This window comes from Cupressus sempervirens, chromosome 1, assembly GCF_028749045.1.
Source record: "Cupressus sempervirens isolate cs-2001-9-10 chromosome 1, ASM2874904v1, whole genome shotgun sequence".
In the NCBI taxonomy this organism is placed as follows: Eukaryota; Viridiplantae; Streptophyta; class Pinopsida; order Cupressales; family Cupressaceae; genus Cupressus; species Cupressus sempervirens.
This window is the reverse complement of record NC_143118.1, coordinates 833,970,577-833,993,799: the sequence shown is the minus strand read 5'-3', so window position 1 is coordinate 833,993,799 and position 23,223 is coordinate 833,970,577.

The following is a 23,223-nucleotide window of genomic DNA, read 5'->3' as shown; positions in this document are numbered from 1 at the left end:
GGGAAGACACATGTTAAGAGAAGAGATACAGAGAAACTTCAGTAAATAGCTGTGTGAAGGAATTTCAAGTTTCTTATCTCTGTAATAGGTAGTATTCTGACCCTTGGGTTTCCAACCTTTAGCTGGTATGGAGATGAACATCCATGTCTATCACGCGACAGAAAGCAGGACCATGGCCTTCTTAGGGAGGGTTAATCCCGAGCGTTGGAGTCACCTTCTTCAAGAAGTAGATGATATGACACACTTTTCTATTAACAGAGCCATAGGCGAGAATGTCTTTGACTACAAAGAAACTTGGAGAACCAATAGCACAATCATCAGAAGCTTTATTAGAGTTATGATAAGGGCGAAGGTGGGGAAGGAAGAAATAGTAAGGCTTTTCCATGAGATCTTCAACCCCGTTTGGAGGAAAGGATTGGAAAAGGCTGTACACAGTATTGATGATAAATATTGAATCCCATTACCTGAAAAGTATATGGGACTTCAATTAGGTGCTACTGATCTGTAGACAGCCCCACGTCGGCAATCCCTCATTGTCAGGGAAAGCATGGCATTCTACAGAGAATGGCCGCGCATGGAAGCCTGCATCAACTTCCTCTTGCGCTGGAAAATAATTATCATAGAGATGAATAATGACTGGGTCACCAATTACCTCGAGCTCTTCAATACATACGTGCAGCTGGGAGTGACCTTTGAAGACCTCAATGCCTTGGAATTCTGCATCGTGAATGCAGAGAAAACGAGCCAAGCAAAGGTCACTTTCGAACTACCCCCTAATGCTGGTATGGATGACTCGGATGAGGTCCCTGAAGTCATTATGGTTTCATGGAAAAAATAGAAGTGGTTTTGGATGATGGTTTCATGGAAAAAATAGAAGTGGTTTCAGATTATTCTGGGGGCCTAAGGTCATTTTAAATAAATTCATTACTTGTCGTGGTTCAATTTGCTTTACTGCATTAACCGTAGGATTGTTGAAAGATTTGAATCTTTGTAAAAGGATTAATATGAGCTGTAGTATGGCTTTATTTTAAGCAATTGGCATACAAACTCAAGCAGTACATTATAAAATCGAAAGTGATTAGATGTTTATCTCCTGAGTCTTGGAGCTATAGATTACGAACCAGAGTAAGTCTGGTCCAGTTTAAGCACTTTGTTGTCATAATATTCGTTGTCTCAAGTTAATAGATTATAGGGACATAATAACAAAGGGATTAGATGTAGTAAGATGTATGGTAAGCACTATAAAGATTTAAGCATATTTTCAATATGGGATATGAAGGAGTCAGGATATGGCATGCTTGGTCCTCGCTGTTCGGATTGTTCTCGTGTTTCTTTTCTCTCAAGCTCTTCTTAGATGGGGTTCCTTGTGACTCCTATTTTTATTCCTTAGTATGATTTCTAGGTTAGTTTCTTGGTTTCTTGATGTAGTTGCTTTGGTTTTTGTTTGTTTGGGGTTGTTGGTTTTCTTTGGTTTCTAGTTTTCTTGGGGCTTTTCCCTTTGTTTCCCCTCTTGGTCTGCTCGGTCGATTTGGGATCTAGTTAGGTGTTCTGGTTTTTGGCTCCTTTTTTATTTTCCCATGTATCTATTCCCCTTTTGATGTTATTTCTCTTTTTATATAATACCAATCTCTATCCTTTGTTATTATTAGCTAGTGAGTTAGCTTTTCGCTGGTAGATTTGTTTGGGTGCAGGTTAAGATCTCCTCTGAAATTATTTGGACTCGGTAGCTCTGTTAGGATATTGTCTTGGTCATATAATTAGTCTATGTGGTTTGGTATGAATATGATCCCAGGTGGTAGGATTTTTTGGAAGATTTTCATAAGATGCTGTATTTTTTTTATTTGCTGATTTGGGTTTGCTTCCGCATAAATGTGACATTGAGATGATCTTTTCAATCTTGTGTTTTCCTTTTCATGTTCAAATGGCAATGGATTATCAAACCTGGTTATTGTTCTAAGATGTATTGGAGTTAGTTCTTTTTAGACAAGTGTATCTGTGCAATTTGAGAATCAACACAGGCTCCCTGGACTAAAAATGGTGGGAGATTTGTATTAGGCAAATTTACTATACATGGGAGTGCTCATGTAATTTTAAAAAAAAATTATTATAAGGTCGAGGTTATGCCCCTTTGAATATGTAATATATCTAGTTAATACTTTTAGATAGAGTGTAGATAATTCCTTTTAAACAGGTAGTTTTATGTAATTCAGGAATTGTCGTAGGCTTCCTAGACTCTAATTTGGTAGGTGATTAGTATTAGGTAGATTTATTATTCATGGGAATGCCCATTAATATTTTTGTAACTACTATAAGGGCAGGGGTATGCCCCTTTGAACATGCAATAAAATAGGACAAAAGTCTCGGGCAAGATTGGAGGTTTTCTTCTCTGTTATTTCCTACCAGTGCCCGTTTGAACGGAGTAACGCTATGTAACTTTACACTTTGAATTAATAAAATGAATCAAGGCCTTGGTCGTTTACTGAAAAAATAAAAATAAAGTGGAGAAATAAATAAATAATAATAAAAGAAAAATTTAATTAAAAAAGTGGATTAACTGTGCATGAAAGGAATAATTAAATAAAATAATTGCAATTTTCGAGCTAGTGAAGACATAAACCCTAAAAGGTAATTAGGGCCTTTTCGAGTCATTTTTACACACAGGTTTTGAAGAGCAATTCTAGGGTCTAGAAAAGAATGAAACTTTGATGGCTTGAAGGATTTTGTTGCAATAGGAATTTTACCAAGGTGCCAGATTGTTAGCATCAGCGGGAGGTAGGGTTTGAAACCTGTAATTGTATATTTTATTTGAGAAGATCTGTATTCTTCGTGTCTTCTGGGTGCTTGAACTTTTATTATCATTTTATTTCATTAGTTTGGATGTGTGCAAATGAAGTGGAATCTTCATATCTCAATTAAAGGATTTGGAAAAAAATGTTTATTATCAAATCTTTATGTTTTTTTTCTATAGAAAGAAATTTAGGAATAAAATAGATTTGACTGGCTAGGGTTTTGATGGAAAATTACATAGAGTAAATCTATAATTTTTTTAATATTCCTCTCATTTAAAAATAAATAAATAAATGTAATTGCTGAAAATTATTTCTCTTATTAGACTACAACAACGTTTTTTTAAATATAAATATATGTATTTATATTTTAAATTAAAATAAAAAAACAATTAATTAAAGGAAAGAGATTTTAATAATGATGGGGTTGCTTCATTGCTCACCCACACCTTCCGTCATATTTCTATACAAAATGCATTGTACAACAAAAAAAAAATAGCAATTCATAAATTAGAATATGGACTACTTAGTAAAGTGCATCCCCCTTTACCTACTCATTTCCTATATTTTCGTACATAAGGGCCCGTTTGGTTGTTGGAATATAATTTCAGAATTAGAATTTGGAACTGTGGATTTGGGATTCTGGAACTTGAAATCCAAATTATGGTTTTGAGAAATTGTTTGGGACCATTTGGTTCACGAAGAATTCATAATGAGAATAAATATTTCTTCTGTTTGGTTGCACATTTCTAGAATCAAAATACCAACTAAAATTCAAACAAAATCTTTATTTGATTGACTATACTCAACATATTTATTTGATTGGTTGCACTCAACATCTTTGTTTCATTTGATTTAGAATTCAAATAAGATATGACCTGTTATACAAGTTTTATCACATGGGTATGCATAACAATTATACAATTATACACCCACAATTATACACCCATTTGACACCAAAAATTGCTGCCACTAACAACCCTGCCAACAACAATAAATTTAAAGATGATATGAACATCGTCACAAAGCATAACATGAATCAAATCTGGTGAATGTTCATGGGTACTGCTCAAACCAATCAGATATCTCAAAATATCAATTAATCCCACATGAAATTTGGGCAGTTTGAAATCCTGAAACCCAACATAATTATATATCTATCTTCTTGTTCAGATCCAAATTTATTCGTTCGAATTCAACTTGTGTTTTTGGTTTTCCCTCAATAGTGAATTGTCCTTTTCCCTCTATTTAAAATTCTAGTATTTTGTGGTTTCTATTTGATTGCCATTGCTTTTTATTACTATAAATTGTTTATGCGATTTTGTTCAAAATGGTAGAAGGAATATTAGTTTCTTTTCTTGGGCAAGGAAGTCTCTCAATATTCTTTCTCATCCCCTTTTTAAATTGCATTTATAAATTTTACCTACAATGCCTTAGATTCTGTCCAAGTGCGAGTGTTCTTGGACAAAAACAAGCTACAACTTGGGGATCCATTGATTAAAACATTGGTATCTAAGCCATTGCAAGTGTTTCTCTTCATATTGCCATCTTCTATGAGAACAATGCAGAATTCGCTTGGTGCTTGGAGGAATCAGCATTTATCCCCATCTTTCATCTTGTTGTCCCTTCTGATTTGAAATGGGCAATTGAGAGAAAAAGAAGATATGCTAATGCGATTGAGAAAAATAGATCAGGTAGATCTCAAAACTTTTTCATTCAATTCATATGTAATTCAAGTTTTTGGCAAATACGAGAAATTCCACCTATTTAGATGGAAGACCAAATCCAAGATTTAAGGGTAAATGGGGATATGAGATTCTAATTTTTTCCAATTCCAATTCTAATTTTGCGAACCCAAACAATAGATGATAAATTTTTAGGAATTACAAATACTAATTCCTATCTAATACCGGCAACCAAACGGGCCCTAAAGGGAAGGGGAGTGGAAATTCATCCCACCTCCTCCCTATTTAGAACTTAGGTTTTTTTAAAAGAAAAAGACATGTTTTAAAAGATGAACTTTTAAAATAGGAGGGGCATGTCAACTCCCCATAAGTCATAGTCTTTTTTGATATTCATTAGTATTTAGTTTTTTTTTAAGTCTATTTAAAATTAGATTAGTTTTTTTTGTACACATTAAAAAGTTAGTTTGTTTGCAAGTAAATTTAGTTATTTTAAATTGTTTTATATTATAATTAAATTTTGTTAATTTAAAGATAAATTATATTAAATAAAATTTGTAAATTCATTAAACTAAATTATGTTTGAATTGACTCTTAGTTATAAATTGATTTATTTTATGAGTTAGAAAATTTTGTTAGAAGTATAAATAATTTAAATAATAATTTAGTATGATTAAAGTGAATTATAGTTATAATTAATGCTAACATTTTTTTTGATCGGTATAACTAATGCTAACATTATTATATGGTCAAAAGAGAGTTTATGCATTGACATATTATATAGTTAAATTGGATGGTAGTAACACTCGATTTATTTATCTTATATCTTTGAGATTGAATTTCTTTAGAAGTAGTACACTAGAGACTTGAGTTTTGTTGTCAACGCACGCACGCACGCACGCACGTACACACACACACACACGAATTTGTGATTCATAATTTTCTTATGTGAAACTATTATTTTACTTATTATTTGAAAATAATCATTCTAATATTTTATGAATAAACACATCTTTATGAGCAAACTAAATAATAGAAAAGCGATTTGACTTATTGAAGTTTTTGGTATTTCTTTCGAGTCTTGTGATGTTTATTTCGTATTGGTTTTATGAGAATTGTATAGTTGGTCAACCAGGATGTACACCAGAGGCTTTTGCGATTCTTTTTATGATGTTTATTTGTTCTGGATGTTGTAAAAAGCTTATGTATTAAATTGGAAGTTACACTTATGAGATGTCTTGTGATGCATCTATGTTACTTGGGTTGGGAGAACCAACTTGTTTTCAGGTTGTCTATTAAGGAATTTAGTTTGATCTTTATGGGTTTTGTGGTATGGGACACAATTGTGTTTTATGTGCTTAGGAGATGTTGTCTAGGTGCATGCCTTTGGGAGTGGCTTGTAGTAGGGGTTTGGGTCCCAAAGAGGTCAGTGCTAGGGTAACCTATTGTAAGTTATGTAATAAGCGATAATATAGTAATTAATATTTTGAGAAACACACAAAGAAGACACATTAGAGATATTTCTTTGCCCATACCTTGAGTGCTTGTATAGACTAAGGGTGGGAATGGGATGACAGTATGACTAGTTTGCCTCATCTTCTTGAGAGGGTTTTCTGGTTTCGTATGTGTTAGGTTGAGGGTCCAAGGTTTAGATTAACCAGTCCAAGGTAACTCAATGCTTGAGGGTTCGGGGTCTATTGAGAGATCAGTCGAGGGTAGCTCAAGTAGTTTGACCATGTGATGACACTCCCTAGTATGTAGCTTGAGTCTCCTTTGTAGATTTTGTTTGTACCTCTGGTGGTGTACTTATTGGTGGATGTTCTTAATGAGGTTATTTACTTTCATTGATGGTGATTGGTGATTCATGGATGATGTACTTTTGACATGTGGCTCTTGACTTGAGGTCGATATCTTTCATTGACTTTAACTAATGATTTTGGCGATTTGATCTACTCTTGGTATATGCATGATGTTTTGTTATGCAATGTTGGCATTAGATTGAGTGTTCTTCCTTTTTGGATTATCTTATCCTCTTGCGTAGTATGTTTTTACTTTTGAGGTAGTTTTGGCTATTAGGAATTCTTTTCCTAGTTTAATGCTTTATGATTGATTAGCTGTTTGTGGATCATTCATTATCTTCCCTAAATGGTGGGACTAGAAGATTTCCTAGGTAACTACGCAATCAGGAGGTAGTGTCTTCTTACCATTTGGGTCCCCCTCACTTTGCCAGCTGTTGGATGTTTGATGATGCAGTTGTACATTTATCATGCTTATTCATTTCTTGGAGGCTTCTATTCAGATGTTGTATCCATGTATTTATGTATCTTGTACCTTGCTACAAACACCCTTTGAGATCTACCTACATTCCCAACTATAGACTTTGAAGCAATAGACCTCTGACTGAAGAACTGAGGTGCACGCTCGGGATAGTTGGTTGCTTTATGACCACGTTGTCCACAAGAGTAACAATCTCCACTAAATTGCCCTTGAGCTCCAAGTGCATGGGACTGATGAAAACTACCAACACTAGCATCTTGATTGTGACCTTGAGAAGCTCGGTCCAATCTATTGCGCATAGTACACTACCAATTGCGATAGTTCCCTAAATGTGAACCACCATTGCTACCATGAAAGAACTTTCTTCCCTATTGCTCATGATTACCCTTAGATAAGATAAGATAAGATAAATTTATTAATGTCCAACAAAAGACCACAACATGGCTCTATGGGACTGGAAGCTTACAACAAGGAAAAAGCAGACAAATGGAGCACCAAATGGTGTCCAAAAAAGAACAAGCACAACAAAAGAAGAAGAAAGCAGGAAACATCACGAAAAAGATTAGGTATCCGTCTTCACAGGGAAAAAGTCCAACAGTGACTGATCTGTGCAACTACCAGAAGCCCTGTGATGAAGCTGAGTGCTATGAGAGGAGTGTCACTGGCAAAAAGGTCCCTTGCGGGGTCTCACCCATTTGGAACAACCTGTGTCAGGGAAACTGTATGGTCACTTCACACCCTGAGCTAGAGTTAAGGGCAAGAAGAAGGTCGTAATAAGCTATGCCTGGGTCTGACTCCTGGGAAATGAAAGCTGTAAAGTATGGTCACGAAGCTGTAAGGACTCATGGAGATAGAGTGCAATGCAACGTTGATCAATGTACTTGAAAAAATTTGAGAGGGATCTGCAATCTCTAAATAGACAGTAAAATCTCCCTCTAATCTCATAGTATATGGGGCATCTGAAAAGAAAATGAATCTCAGATTCTGCCTATGCTAAGGTACAAAGTATACACACCCGATCCTCTCTAGCAATATGGTGATCTACCTAAATCTGGAGTTTGTGTGAGCCCACCCTAAAGGAGCCAAGGGAGATACACAGAGCATGAGTCCAGTATCTATGTAAGTACTCAGGGCATACAATAATCCCATCTCGGATAACTAAGAAGTGCTCAGCATAGAAAACCATCCTTGGACGTAGTCCCCCTAGAGGATCCACCCAGGTCCGTGCAATATACTTCCTGTAAATGTCAAGTTTGACATGCTCGTTCAACTCCTGCCGAGAAGGGAGTAGATGAGCAGGGGCATCCAATGAGAACTGGTAGGGAGGAAGATGATCAATGTTGATCCCCATTGAACTCAGTAAGATAGTAGCCTGAGCATACCAACTGTGGGCTCTAGTGGAAGGATCAAAGTCAGCAATAGTAACTGAGGAGCAATAGGCTAAATGAGGGTATCTGTGTTGGCCTTCCTCAGAGTTGGCAAAGCCACAAAGATGGTGGAGAAACCAAATCAAGTCAAAAATGGCTGCAAGTCTAAATGGGTGAGCACTGAACTCGGCCAAAATAATACTGTGGGGGGTAGAACCGTGACATCTGATAATCCGACGAAGGAGCATAATCTGGGTATGCTCGATCATGGCCCAATTCGAGTCTAAAAGAGAAGGACCCCAAACCACCGAACCATAGAGCACTGTGGGTCTTACTAAGGAATCCATGAGGGATAGCTTAGATGATGTATCCTGAAAGTGGTGTTTGAAGCACTATCTCTCGAGCATGGCAAGGGAACCCAACCCTTTATTGATCTGAGGCTGAATAGCTGATCTCAAGCTGAAACGAGATCCAAAAAACTTAACCCCAAGGTATGTGTAAGATGATGTAATCTCAACTTCCTGACCCTGGAAGTGAAAATGGAGATGTGAAGTCTTCAAACCGTTGAAGGTAGGAGGATTCTTAGAGCTTCGTGTTCCCTGAGACTAGTTTGCCTTAGGCGATCCTAAATAAGAAGATCCTCTAGCTTGAATACCTCATAGACCACCTTGAACCAAAGTCACACTCACCTCAACCAAAGTAGCTCGTAGAATTGCATATTTAAGGGTTTTAGGTTGGATAACCTTAACACTCGCAATGATGTTATCATTAAGTCCTCTAATGAAATGTTGGTGTAATGCATACCCCTAGTTTACTTTTCATGTTATATTGCCAAATTATTTTAGGCCAGTTTTATGGTTATGTTTTATGATTCGCGGTACTTAGTTATTAGATTTGATTTGGATGTTATTTCATACTCAGTTTATATATTTGATGAGCTACTTGATACTCAGTTATTGCATGTGTGCATGATTATTCTTTCGATGATCATACATGTATATTCATATAGTGATTTCAATTATTTCATGATGATAGCTAGATGAATGTTTTATATGCAGTTTCTAAGGATACTTACCCCATACTTGCATGTGTATGACATACATGTATGTTTTACTTTATGTTTAATGTTTCTAATGTGGTTGAGGGAGGGAGTCATAGTCACCTGCTAGTCGGGATCTACACGATGCACCACTCCCCACCATTGCATATTTAGTTTATATTTATATGTATATGTACATGCTCGACTTTTATGTAGATTGTAGGTATCGGGCATCAACTTCCCTGAATTGCCAAGATGAGCGTGCCCTATTGTAGTATCTCAATGGTAGAGAGGGGAGATAGCTCTTGAGTCCAAATCCTAACCCTAAGCCAATTGTCCTAGAAACTAGGACAAGTATATGAGTTATTTTCTTTTCTAAATTCGTCAAGTGACGTGAATTTGAGATTTTGATCCTTGAGCTTGATTTAGTACCTTGTCTTTAAACAAGTTTTCTTATTTAGATTTGTGGGTCTGTTTTAATTTTCAATTATAATTAAATCAAATTAAAAGAGTATCAAATGATTTAATTTAACGAAAATTTTATAAAAGAAAAATCAAGTTTTAATTATATTTAATTAATTTAGAAATTAATTAAATTTAAAATATTTAATTAAAGTTCTAATTTTGGGCATAATTATATTTATTTAATTTAATAATAATAAATTTAGGAGTTTCATTTTTATAATAAACTCTTAATATTATTATTATTCAAATTAATAAATATATTATTAAAGACGTCTTGTGATTTAATAAAAGAGAGAAAATAAATTTAATAAAGTTTATTTGAATTAAAATGAAAAAAAATTGCACATGAAATTAAAATAATAAAGAAAAGGGGTTGCATGATTGTAAAACCAAAACCATAAAGGGAGAAAGCTCTTTATTAAGAAATTAGAGCTCATTTCTCCACACATAGGTTTGGAGAAACAAATTTCGAGAAAGAGGGTTTTCGAGAAGACAAGAATTCTTATGAATTTCGAGCATTCGTCTGATTAGCATCAAATCGAGGTAGGATCTTATTGAGTTTTGCATAGTAATTTCCCGTTGAAATTTCTTTGTCTTCTTTGTATTTGTGATATTGCTATCAGGATTAACTATATGATTTTGAGTCAAACTCATTGACCCATGTTTCATGAGTAGTGATTCAAATTGAATCCATCTCTCATGAGAATAAATGGAACACTTAACACTCATTGGATCTAGGTGATGCTCACAGGGGTGAAGCACTGGGACTTCCCAAGAGGTCACCCATCCCAGTACTACTCCAGCCTGAGCGTGCTTAACTACAGAGTTTCCTCCATGGTTAAACCCAAAGCTTGCGACCCCATTTGCAAAACCTTCATCAAGTGTTGTGCCTTATGAGCCATTCATTAGAAAGCCCCTTAAGCTCATCAATTGATAAGTAGGAGATAATTTCCATAGCAAGTCAAATTGTGATATTGCTATTAGGATTAACTATGTGATTTTGAGTCAAACTCATTGACCCATGTTTCATGAGTAGTGATTCAAATTGAATCCATCTCTCATGAGAATAAATGGAACACTTAGCACTCATTGGATCTAGGTGATGCTCACAGGGCTGAAGCATCGAGACTTCCCAGGAGGTCACCCATACTAGTACTACTCCAGCCAGAGCGCGCTTAACTACGAAGTTTCCTCCATGGTTAAACCCAAAGCTTGCAACCTCATTTGCAAAACCTTCACCAAGTGTTGTGCCTTATGAACCATTCATTAGAAAGCCCCTTAAGCTCATCAATTGATAAGTAGGAGATAATTTCCATAGCAAGTCAAATTGTGATATTGCTATCAGGATTAACTGTGTGATTTTGAGTCGATATGAAGTTATCTTTTAAACAAAATAATCGTTCACTAGTCAAAAATTTGATTTTCTTATTGATTGATAATCAAATTTCATTTGAAGATAAATTCAAATTAAGTCAATCATATTTAATTTAAAGATGATGTCACCTACTTTGATCTTTGCAAAAGTTATTTTCCCAATTTTCTAAATCGCTGAAAGTTATTTATCAAATTTCCTAAGCTCCTAAAAGTTATTTAATTGTATGAAACACGTTTTTGCATGAAAACCCTATACAATATTTTAGCAGACTCAATAATGTTATGAAAATCACCATTTCATTATTGAATGCAACAAATTCGATTATATAATATGAACAAAATTGATTCGCTACGAGGTTTATAATATTTCATGAAAATACAATTGGTAGATCTAATCCTAGACACTTCCACCTTCGCTACCATGCTCCATCTCATGTATGCTAAATTAGATTTTTGGAAGAAGTTTTTCAAAGAGTAGAAAACAAAGAATGAATGCTACATAGATAGACCATGATGGTCCTATTAAAACTTGGGTGAAAATATCTCAGCCTATTTGATGTTGATAGCCTCCAGAGGCCGATTCAACTTTATTAGAGAGGTTAACCTTTCTTCTCTGATTTGAATTTAACTATGGAAGTTTTTTTTTTTGATGGAGGGTTTAGACCTATGAGACAGCCTAGCGAAGCACGAAGCCTGCAAGCTACCAACCAGTGAAGGCCACCTAGACGTTTTAGGAACCCAATATGGGCCCACTCGTGCCTGAAACCTCTTTGGCTTAGAGCAAAGGACTGAGGAGCATCCACGCTGCCAAATTCGATTGGGGCACGATCTCAGCCTCATCCCTTATGATGTCTTTGGGCCTTCCAATCAGCAAGACTTGATCCCTGGTGGGCTCTTTGTGAGCCATTCAACTTCACCAGTAGACCAAGGGCCCATTGACAACTATGGAAGTTAGAATCTACAGAGTGTCTAGATTTAAAAACTAAGAACATAAGTAAGTTTAGTTGCTATAGTTTCCCACATGAGGAGTCAAAGCAATAAATATGATCACTTTTAATATATTTATGCTCAGTGATTTATAAAAAGTGAAGTAACTCAGTCAGAGCTCTGCCACAACTTGCAATGCACGAGGCAAAAAAATGACCATGGTTTATTAACTGTACAATTTTCTAATTGTTTGTCTTCATAAGTGTAATTATTATAATTAATAATTCATTCTTTGAACCATAATGAATGGTAGGCTCCACACGTGTTCACACCTCCATACATTATTGGCGTAGTCTAAGTTTTTCCATTGTAATCATGATGGACACTTGTCTTTCACTAGCTCCTAACTTTATTTATAGTGATTTTGATGTGAAAAATGATGGCTACGAACTTCTCAATCTTCTTGTATGCCTATCATCAAGTCTCAATTATTGATTTTATATTTTAGCTTGTCCATTCCATATAGTAAATGCCTTTGGCGTAAAAATGACACAATCAATTAATTAATTCACAATGATCAAGAGTAGAATGATCAATAGCCTAATTTAAATATTTAGATGAGTACAAAGTAGATGTGCTTGAATATAAGGGCCCATTTGGTGAGCGGAATACAAGTGGAATAGGCATATGTAAATTCCAAAATTTTTGAATTCCTCATTTGGATGCACCAAAACGGAATTGGAATACGAAATAAAAATGGAATACGTATTCCATTTTTGGCCCAAAAATGGGGTTTTGCAATTCCACCAAAATAGGTGTTATTGGAATATGTATTCCTATTTCATTTTTTTTAATTTTAAAAAACATAAATTTTGGGGTCCACAAATTCCCATCAAATATTGGTTGAACCAAACAAAGAACAGGAATACGTAGCCCCAATTTCTATTCTGGAATACGTATTCCGAAATACGTATTCCTATTCCCACAGCCAAACAGACCCTTAAGGAAATGCATGATAACTAGAAGATATGCAAGTGATAACCTATCAACTAGACAAGGTGTAATTACATGTCTACCAAAGGTGGATCATCTTCTATTGTACAACAAAGTATGTGCAACATGCACAACAATAAGAGGATGATAATCTCATGGGAGAAATAGGTGAATCTCACACACAAAGAGGTACGAGATGACAACTATCCACCTCAAGTGAATTTTTCCAACACCATGTGCAAAAATGAAATATAAAGCCCTAGGTATCTATATGACAACTAATATGCAAATGCATTTTCCTAAGTAAACTTAAGTAAAGTATCCTTCATGAATATTTAATCGCACCAATATGATTAATTGAGACACAATATGTCAATTTTATTTTATTAAACACTTTGGAACTAATCTAAATTTAGAAAGATAGACAACCTAATTTTTTCCTTGATTATATCTTTGTTGAATTCTTGAGGATATGTAAACTTGGATACTCATAATATAGCATTAATTATATCTGTAATAATGATCATGAAAATTTAGATAATGTTATAATCCTTGTAGTTACCCTTGATTGTATAGGGAAAGAGATAAAAAATGTTGAAGAGCATGTAGATAATCACGAGATCTCTACAAGAGATTTCACACTTTAGGTAATCATATTTATCTTATAGAAGAAAAAATAATAAGAAATAGAATCAAAGAAGTCACCAAATGTTGAGTTCTTCAAGGAATTGGAGATTACAACAAGAATGATTTCTAAATCGAAGAAAGTGAAAAAAGCTCAAAGAATATTAAGATAAACCTTATGGATTGAAAGTCTCCTTCCATATTGTCAAAATAAAGAGAAGTTTTTGAAGATTGCATATAATTAGTAAATTCTTGACTAAATTTTTAATTGAGTTTTAGAAAGAGAGATAAAAAGCAATTGTGCACTTACACGTTCAAATTGCCAATAGTTAATGGTAGAGAATATAACTTTGGTCAAATAGACAAAGAGGCCACAGTAAAAAGAACATTACAAAGAATAGAAAATAGATTACGAAAAGGATATCTAACCAGAAAAAATAAATAAAACAAACTCTCTCATTCTCTCCTTTTATAAAAAGAGAAACCAACTTTAAAACTGCTAATTTTAACTATTCTAAAACTTTCCTTTTTATACATTATCAAACAATTCACATGTCTTGCCTATGATCCCACTATTTACATTTGACCAAATCCCTTTCTTTTGTGTACACAACCCACTACAAAGCAACAGATTGGGTACAAGGTATAAATATATTTTAGTTTAGAGTGTCACTCTACTATTAGAGTTCAAAGAAGCATGATCAACCAAGCAAAAACTTAGTTTGATGTTACGTTGCTATTTCTAGCATAACCTATCATCCTCACGTTAAAGTCATGCCACATTTGTTCTGACAAATCTCTACAACCCTCAAACTGAATGACATCTCTATCCTTTATCCTCATCAAAGTGCTTTTAGATTATCCTATCACTTCCCTTCCTATAGGTTGTCAAGACTTATTCCGCCATGTTGCAACATGAAGAATGAAGAAAGAGTTGAGTGTTAGAGTGAGATGTATCGTTGAGCATTCTCACTCCAAGAAAATTATAAGTGGAAATTTCAATATTTCCTACGTTTAACAGCGACCTTACATTTGGGTGCACTATCATATGACTGTGTTATTCGGCACCGGCTACGGTGCAACATATTTGCACCGAGCTGGGCAAGCTGCCCAACCCATCTACACACCTATGCTACTCTCACTGCCATGTCTCGTGCTGACAGTACAGTCAACAAAATCAGTCATGCTGTCAGTCGTCCTAGTTTAGTTTAATGTCTTAAAAAAATCTTTTTATTTTAATGTCCAAAATTATACATAATATTTTTTTATTTGAATATTTACAATGATATGTTGATTGATTTATTTATTTATTTATCTTAAATAATTTTAAAATAAATAATACTAAAATAATGCTTATAAAATTATAAAATATTGAAAACACTCATTAAATTAGAAAAAAATAATTCAGTTTTAATGCTATATCTATAATAATATTTTTAATTAGAATTTGCCAAAATTCTTTATATGGACTTAAGTTTTACTCATTATTGATGTTAGGAGATATTTTTCTGTGATATTACATTTGAAAACTAGAATAATTTTTTTAAGAAATGATATCTAATTGATTAAAAAAAATTAAAAAATACAAAATTTGCAATTTTTTTAATATTTAAATATAGAAGTATTGAAGTAACTTGTTAAATATATAAACGTAATTTATAAAATGTTCCAAATGCATTAATTATAATAAGCTAAAAATTTACTATTAAAAATATATATTTTTATTTGAAATTCTAAATATTCAAATAAAAAAATTAATCTATAATTTTAATTTGAAATATTAAAACTTCTCATAAACTAATTGAATATTTTTTATTAAATAAAGTAATTATAAAATATTGAAAACAAACATAGAAAAAAGCTTAATTTTATTTTAAATTATATTTATACTAATATTTTTAATTATAATTTGGCATACTCTGCATTGAGCAAGAGTTCCCAAAATATGGTATATATAAATAGTCAACAATGTGTAGGGTCCAATTATGCCAATGAACCTCTCCTTTTCAAAGATTTAACTAAAATCAAGAGAGCATTGAGCCTCCTGTATAATTGGAGCATTTGTGAACCAAAAAATACCATCCAAATCAAAATCTGGGACATGAACCATGAAGGCCAGCTCTGTACTTTCCATTTTCAGCAAGAAGATGAATCCTTATGCACAAAGAGTGTGCAAACTAATAGCCAATAAAATGATAAGTGTGTCAATCAATTATAGTACTAGTTTCTATTAAGCTTCCTTCATCTTCTTTGCATCCCAAATATGGCACTCTGCTAAGCATGAGAATTTCAAAAAAATAACCTATGAATGGAAAGATTGAAATATGGAGCCTTCACAACCAAGATTAGCTAGACAATCAGCCAGTTTATTGCCCTCCCTCAGAGTATGAGAGAAACAAGTAGCTTGAAAAGAGTCAATTAAATCCCAGCATTGTTGAAGGATATAGGTTAGTTTCCAAGTATGAGAAGATCGTAAGAGACAAGCATTTATAATTACCTGAGAATCACCTTCAATATGGATGGAGGAAACGTTACATCTCTTTGCCAAAATTAGACCTGCCAATAGGGCTTGAGCTTCTGCAAGGTTGCTAATGCCAACTGGTAAAACATCTGCTTTGATTGCAACTACTTTACCTTGCCAATTCCTAATACAAGCACCCAATCCTGACTTACCAGGGTTCCCATGAGAGCAACCATCAAAATTTAACTTTAGAAAATTTCTAGAGGGAGGAAACCATTTACATGAAGTCGATCAGATTGATGATTAGAATTCCAATTTGCAGAGAAACTTGGAGGTAACTTATTTTTTTTCCACAATTTTAGAAGAAGATAATCCCAAGCAGATACTGAAATGTTGTTCATACAATTGAATATATTTGCATTTACTCTTTCTGAAATTGCATTCTCAATCCCATCCAAAATAGATTCTAGGTTTGCTTTTTCACTACAAAAAATGTGTTACGTTCCCACCAGATGGCCCACACCACAACAGCTGGGATGCACTTCCAAATACTAGCAAACAAAGATCTTGAGAATAGAACTAGCCAAGATTGAAATAGGTCCCAAAGAATATTTGGTAGAGGTAAAGACATTTGAAGCTTGTTCAGCACAAAAACCCAACATTGGCAAAGGGACACTAGAGAAGGAGGTGATTTGTAGATTCTAGCTCCTTGTTACATAATTTGCAAATAAAAGATTCAGCAATACCTAGCCTGGACAATCGTTCACTGGTGAGTATTCTTTTTTTAAGGGCTAGCCAAGCAAAACATCTAGCCTTGGGCAACATAGTAGAGTTCCAACAAAAGGAAAATGCTCTACACTTCCTTCTTGAATTATCTATTTGTCGTAGACCATAATAACCTTCCTTAATTGAATAATCACCACCGTTGGATGGGGCCCAAATAACTATATCTTCCCTATTAGAAAGAAAACCAATTCTTTCAGCAAGAGTCTCCCTCAAAGAAAGGAGACTTGGCTGACTAAGAAGATATGTTGGAGGTTCTTTCCAGAGAACCCTTCTTGAATGAATTTCAATTGCCAAAACATAGTCCCAAAAAGATGAGCCCCACTCAGCTTTTAGGACTAGGCGTGCTTCATCCAAATTTTCTTGTCTTCATAGAGGGGGAAATCCATTCCATGAGTCTTCCCAAAACTTTACTTTCTCTCCACTGTGAATTTCCCAAGTAGCATAGTTACAAACAATATCCTTTGAAGACATCATAAAGTTCCATATAGCTGAACCTAAAGGGTAATTTATATACTACTTTAATTTAAAATTTATTTATAGATCTATAAATGAAAAATTAAAAAATAATTTTTGATAAAAAATAATCATAGAATGTTTGTTTATTAATAGGAAAAATTACTATGAAATGCAAAATAAAACTAAAAATTTGACTTACTAAAATGTAAAATTAAATTTAAAATAGATAATTTTTTTTAATGTAATTATAAAATATACTTTTATGGTGGCTATGCATAGAACTAAACCTTATAAGAAGTTATAAGAAAGGTTTGGTTTAAAAAAATTAAAGTGTAGAAATATTTAAGGTGAAAATATTTAAGGTATAAATATTTCTACAATTTGATTCGTTGTGAAAAATATCTCTTAAGATCTACATGAGTAAAACTTAAGTCAATATAGAAAATTTTGGCAAATTCTAATTAAAAATATTACCATAGATGTAACATTAAAACTAAATTAAATTTTTCTAATTTAATGAGTTTTTTCAATATTTTATAATTTTTTAAACATTATTTTAGTATTCTTTATTTTTAAATTATTTAAGATAAAAAAAAAAAAAAAATCAACATATCATTGTAAATATTCAAATAAAAAAGTATTATGGATAATTTTAGACTTTAAAATAAACCTTAAAATTCATAACAAGAATTTTTTTGAGACATTAAACTAAAATATTAAAAATGACTGTTTTAATAATAAAAAAGGTAATCAGCTATGAGATTTAATTTGCTCAAGAACTTGTAAAGTAATCAAATATGAGATTTAATTCACTCAGAACTCGTTTATTCCTGTGTTAGTGAAGGACATTAGGGTTACGACACGTGCAGGGCAGTACATGTAAAAGGGCAGCAGGCTAGGTGCAAATATGTTATCACAATTTGATTTGTTGTGAAAAATATCTACTAACATCAATAATATGAGTAAAACTTAAGTCCATATAAAGAATTTTGGAAAATTCTAATTAAAAATATTATTATAGATATAGCATTAAAACTAAATTTTCAATATTTTATAATTTTATAAGCATTATTTTTGTATTCTTTATTTTAAAATTATTTAAGATAATTTTTTAAAAAAAAAATCAACATATCATTGTAAATATTCAAATAAAATAATATTATGTATAATTTTAGACATTAAAATAAACCTTAAAATAGATAATAGGATTTTTTTAAGACATTAAACTAAACTTCAAAATATTAAAATGGATTGTTTTAATAAAAAAAAAAGTAATATGTTCGCTCATGAACTTGTCTATTCCCATGTCAGAGGAGGACGACTGACATCATGATTGATTTCGCTGACTGTACTGTCAGCACGGGACATGGCAGTGAGAGCAGCGCAAGTGTGTAGACGCGTGCTCAGTGCAAATATGTTGCATCATAGCCGGTGCCTAAGCCAATGGATATGGGGCAACATATATGCACCCTTCCCAAGTGTTAAATAGTAGAAGTCTTTTATACTTCCATTGATTAATGGTGCATATATGTTGCCCCGTAGAAAGTTCCCTCATAATAATGTATTGAGGGCAATAGAAAGAAAGATAATGTATATCAACTAATTGAACATAATGCAAAATGACACAGGCTGCAAACTAAAACCCTATAAAAAGAAGGGAGGGAGTAAAAATAGGACAAAGGAACCAAGGGAAAATATCAAAAGGACAACAAGAAGAAGAAAAAATTAAAGTAAAAAATTAACAAAAGACACTAGTAGACAGAAACACACAACCTACACAAAAACTAAAAAATAAATGTACAAATGAAAAGAATAAGAACATGCGCACACGCACACGAATGCACACACGCACGCATGCGCGCGCACACACACACACACACACACACACACACACACACACACACACACACACACACATCTTAGCACCCTTCCCCTGCAATTTATCAAGCACAATAGGGAAGGGGTAGGGTGTTACATCTTATATACATAACATGTCCACTTTATGCAGATAGGGCCATCGATCGCAAGTGTCATGCAATAGTCACATTTCCAACAACTTGACCTAGGTGGAAGATGCCTAAAATTCTATGGGCCAGCGGATGGGAAAAGGGTTAGTATTGTCTGTCTTCAGAGTTTGCCTTAGAATTTTATGGCCACTACTCCCCCCCCATAAAATTGTTTGGAGGGCCTGAAGGGAAGATTAGCCTACCATTCCTTCAATGTACATTCTTCCCACCAATTGGGGTATGCCCCTTTTAAGGTCTGGTATCTATATATAGGACTTATGTTCTAGGCAATACTGAAGGTTTTCTTCTTCATTCTTTCCCACCAGTGCCCATTTGGAAAGAGATTTTGTAATATTTACTTATTAATTTAATTTATAGGGGCTTCAACCTTTTACCGATTTAGAAAACAATTATATTTATATATATATATGTATGTATGTATGTATGTATGTATGTATGTATGTATGTATGTATGTATGTATGTATGTCTATTTCATTAGATATTAGAAGCAAGTCCATATGATACATACATGATTATAGATCCTTATTGTCTAATGATGTTCGTATTTGGATGTACATATTCTCCTTTTGAAGGTATCTATAAGCTTGGTACTCTTATGAACAACTCCTAGTACAATACATAATATCAATATCTTTCTCACTATAAGAATTTTCCTTAGGGAAAGATTCACTCAAGATCGTAGAACTCAAACACAAGCACAACTATAGACCAAAAAAGAGTATGATCAATATTTCAGAGTATGTCCTCATACATTGCTCTATATTGTATGTACAAACACACTAGGAGTGTCTATATATAAAGGCCTCTTAGGAAGTGCCCAGAATGTCTCTAGAAAGAGCTAGGAGACAAGATAAGCATGACAACTAAGCACACGTCTTATCCATCCTTCTAGATGAGTGGATAAGAATGACAAGGTGTATCTCAAGTGGAGATGTTCTAGACACCATGTGCTTAATTAGTGTGTTAACTCTTGTGTTGTAGACACCATGTGTATAAATAAGGTGTGAACCCCTGTATTAACATGACAACTCACAAGAGTATGCATACTCCTAGGTGACTAATAAATAAATAATAAAAATATGCATTAACCCTATATAGCCTACCTAAAAACTATAATAATATAAATGCTCCTTCCCATATTACATCTAACTCCTTTGACTTCCATTCACAAGTCATCCTTCCATAACATTCTTCATTTACAAACCACATATCATACTACTCTACCATTCATCTTATGTATAGCCCTTGGAATTAAATCTTAATATGTGATATTTAAACCATCAGCTTTGAAAGTAGTATAACACATGCCTATATAAGCAAAGAGATACAAGAAAAGTGGCAAGCACTAATCATTATATTTTGCATCTTTCAATCCATTACAGGATGTTATATTTTGATGGTTTAGGATACATGGACCAATCCATTTTTCAAAGCTCAAAAGCTACTGCTCACTATCTACTTTAAAGTTTATAATGGAAAATTGGCAATCATATATCCAACTGAGGTATCTTCAAATATTATAATGTCTCTGCTAACAAAAATGTGTTTAATATGATAATTGGTAGGGTACTGGCTACGGTGTAACATATTTGCACCGAGCCGGGCAAGCTGTGGCTACACGCCCTGGTCTGCTCTCATCGTATGTCCTTAATTGACAGTATAGTCAATTGCCATGCAAAAGTATTGTCAGCCAAATAGTTCATGCAATGACAAAGGATATTAATACTATACTTTATTTTTTTAAACCAAATTTTTTTCTAATACTTTAGTTTGATGTGTAAAAGTTATTATATTTTTTTAAAAATAGATAATATATATTGTTTCAAACATACAATTATTTTGTTTCACTATATATGGGAAACTTTAAAAAATAAATTAAACTATAATTTTTTAAAATATTATATGGTATAATATATATTACATATTATGTAATATAAATTTTCATACTAGTCAAAATTATCAAAGGCACGGTAACTTGATTCTTAGTGGACTATTTTGTGAAGCATTCAATTTCAACACTAGTAAACCAAGGGCCCATTGATATAACCTTGTATTTTTTTGGTGCGATCCTCTTTAATACCGCTGAACTTGTTGCATCTATGTTTAATAAGAATTAATAGAAAAAAAAATGTAATATCAATAATATAATTATTTCAATATATAAAAACTTGAATAAACTTTAAATCATTAAATGTAAGTATTAACATAGAAATTTTGTTTAAATCATAATTAAAACTAGCAACTGAACCTTCAGTAAGATGCAATAGGTAAGCCCAAGAGATATTGAGGGAAATAGACTAGGTATTTTTTAAATACAAAATCTTAGTTCAAATTATAAAGACAACCTTAACTCATTATCCTAATCTTAGTCATTTAAAAACCTCTGACTTTAATCACAAAACTAACCATGCTTCTTAATGTAACCTCAATCCTTACCTTAACACTAACTCTAATCCAAATTGTAACCCTAATTATAATACTAAGTATGATTAACCCTTTGATTATAACTTTTAAATATTAATCTAATCATAATTCTAACTATGAAATAAATAAAAAACTAATTAAAAATATTATTTCTAATATAAAAGATAAATGTATGAACACTAAGTCTAATTGTATATTGCAATTTAGAATATTTTTTGTATTTGCTATTATAACATTTTGTAAACACCTTAACACTCACTTGAATTGAATCAAAATTATAACCCTAATTATAATTAACCCTTTAACTATAACTCTTGAACTTTAAATCTTATGTAACCGTAATTATAATCATAAAGAGAAAATTATTTAAAATGTTATGAATAATATTTTAACAATAGATATTTATGATACACACACACTTACACACTTTAGAATTATAACAAGACTTAAATGTAAAAGTAAAATTTAAATATTTTTTTAATTTTTATATTATAACATTTTGTCAAATGGTTGACAAATCAAATTAAAGCTAAAAAATAATTAAAACATGGAAATAACCAAAAAAATCTTAAGAACTTTATAAATAAAACAAAAATCTTAAGATTTATGAAAACTAAATAATTTTTTTTCTAAATTATAACCTAAAACTAAAATTTAAAAGAAATGATACATGAATGCTCCAACAAAATATTATTAAAATATTTTAATTTCTTTTTTAAAATTTTAGATTAGGTTTAATTTTTTACATTCTATGACCATATTATCGCCACGTTGTAGCACCTTTCAATCTACATTTCAAACTAAAATATAAATTCACACAAAAAGTGGATTTTGACTTGAATACGAACTTTGTACATATTCATGCAAAAATTAGTTTTGATTGTGAATTCAATTTAAAAAATTACAAGAATTAGTTCTTTTAATTTTGATGTGCACTAAGAAGAAATTTTATTTAAATCATAATTAAACATATTAGTATAACATAATCTTAAAACAAAATTAAATTTTCTATCTTTTATAATTACTTTGTTTAATTTTTATCCAATAATAATTTAATTCACAATCTTATAATGCATCATTTAAATACTAATTTTATATTACCTATTTTAGTTAACTAAACAATTATGAAATAATACTTATAAATAAGTTTTCGATAAAAAAAGCTATTATCATTTTAAAAATTATTTAATATTTTCTAAAAGATTATAATTATTTTTAATTCTTTTAATATTTTTTTATTTTAAAACTATCCAAAAAAAATTAAATTTTTTTTTTTACTCATGATTCGAAATAATGAAATAAAAAATTATTATCCATAATTTTTACACATTAAATTAAAACTACAAATAGATTTGATTAATAAAAATTCATAATTTTTACACATTAAACTACAACTATGAAAAGATTTGGTTAATAAAATCAAAGTATATATCTTCAATTAAAATGTTTTGGAGCGCAATTACTATATTTGGCTGACGGCATCTGACGTACTGTCAGCACAGGACATCACAGTGCGGGCAGCCTAGGTGTTTGG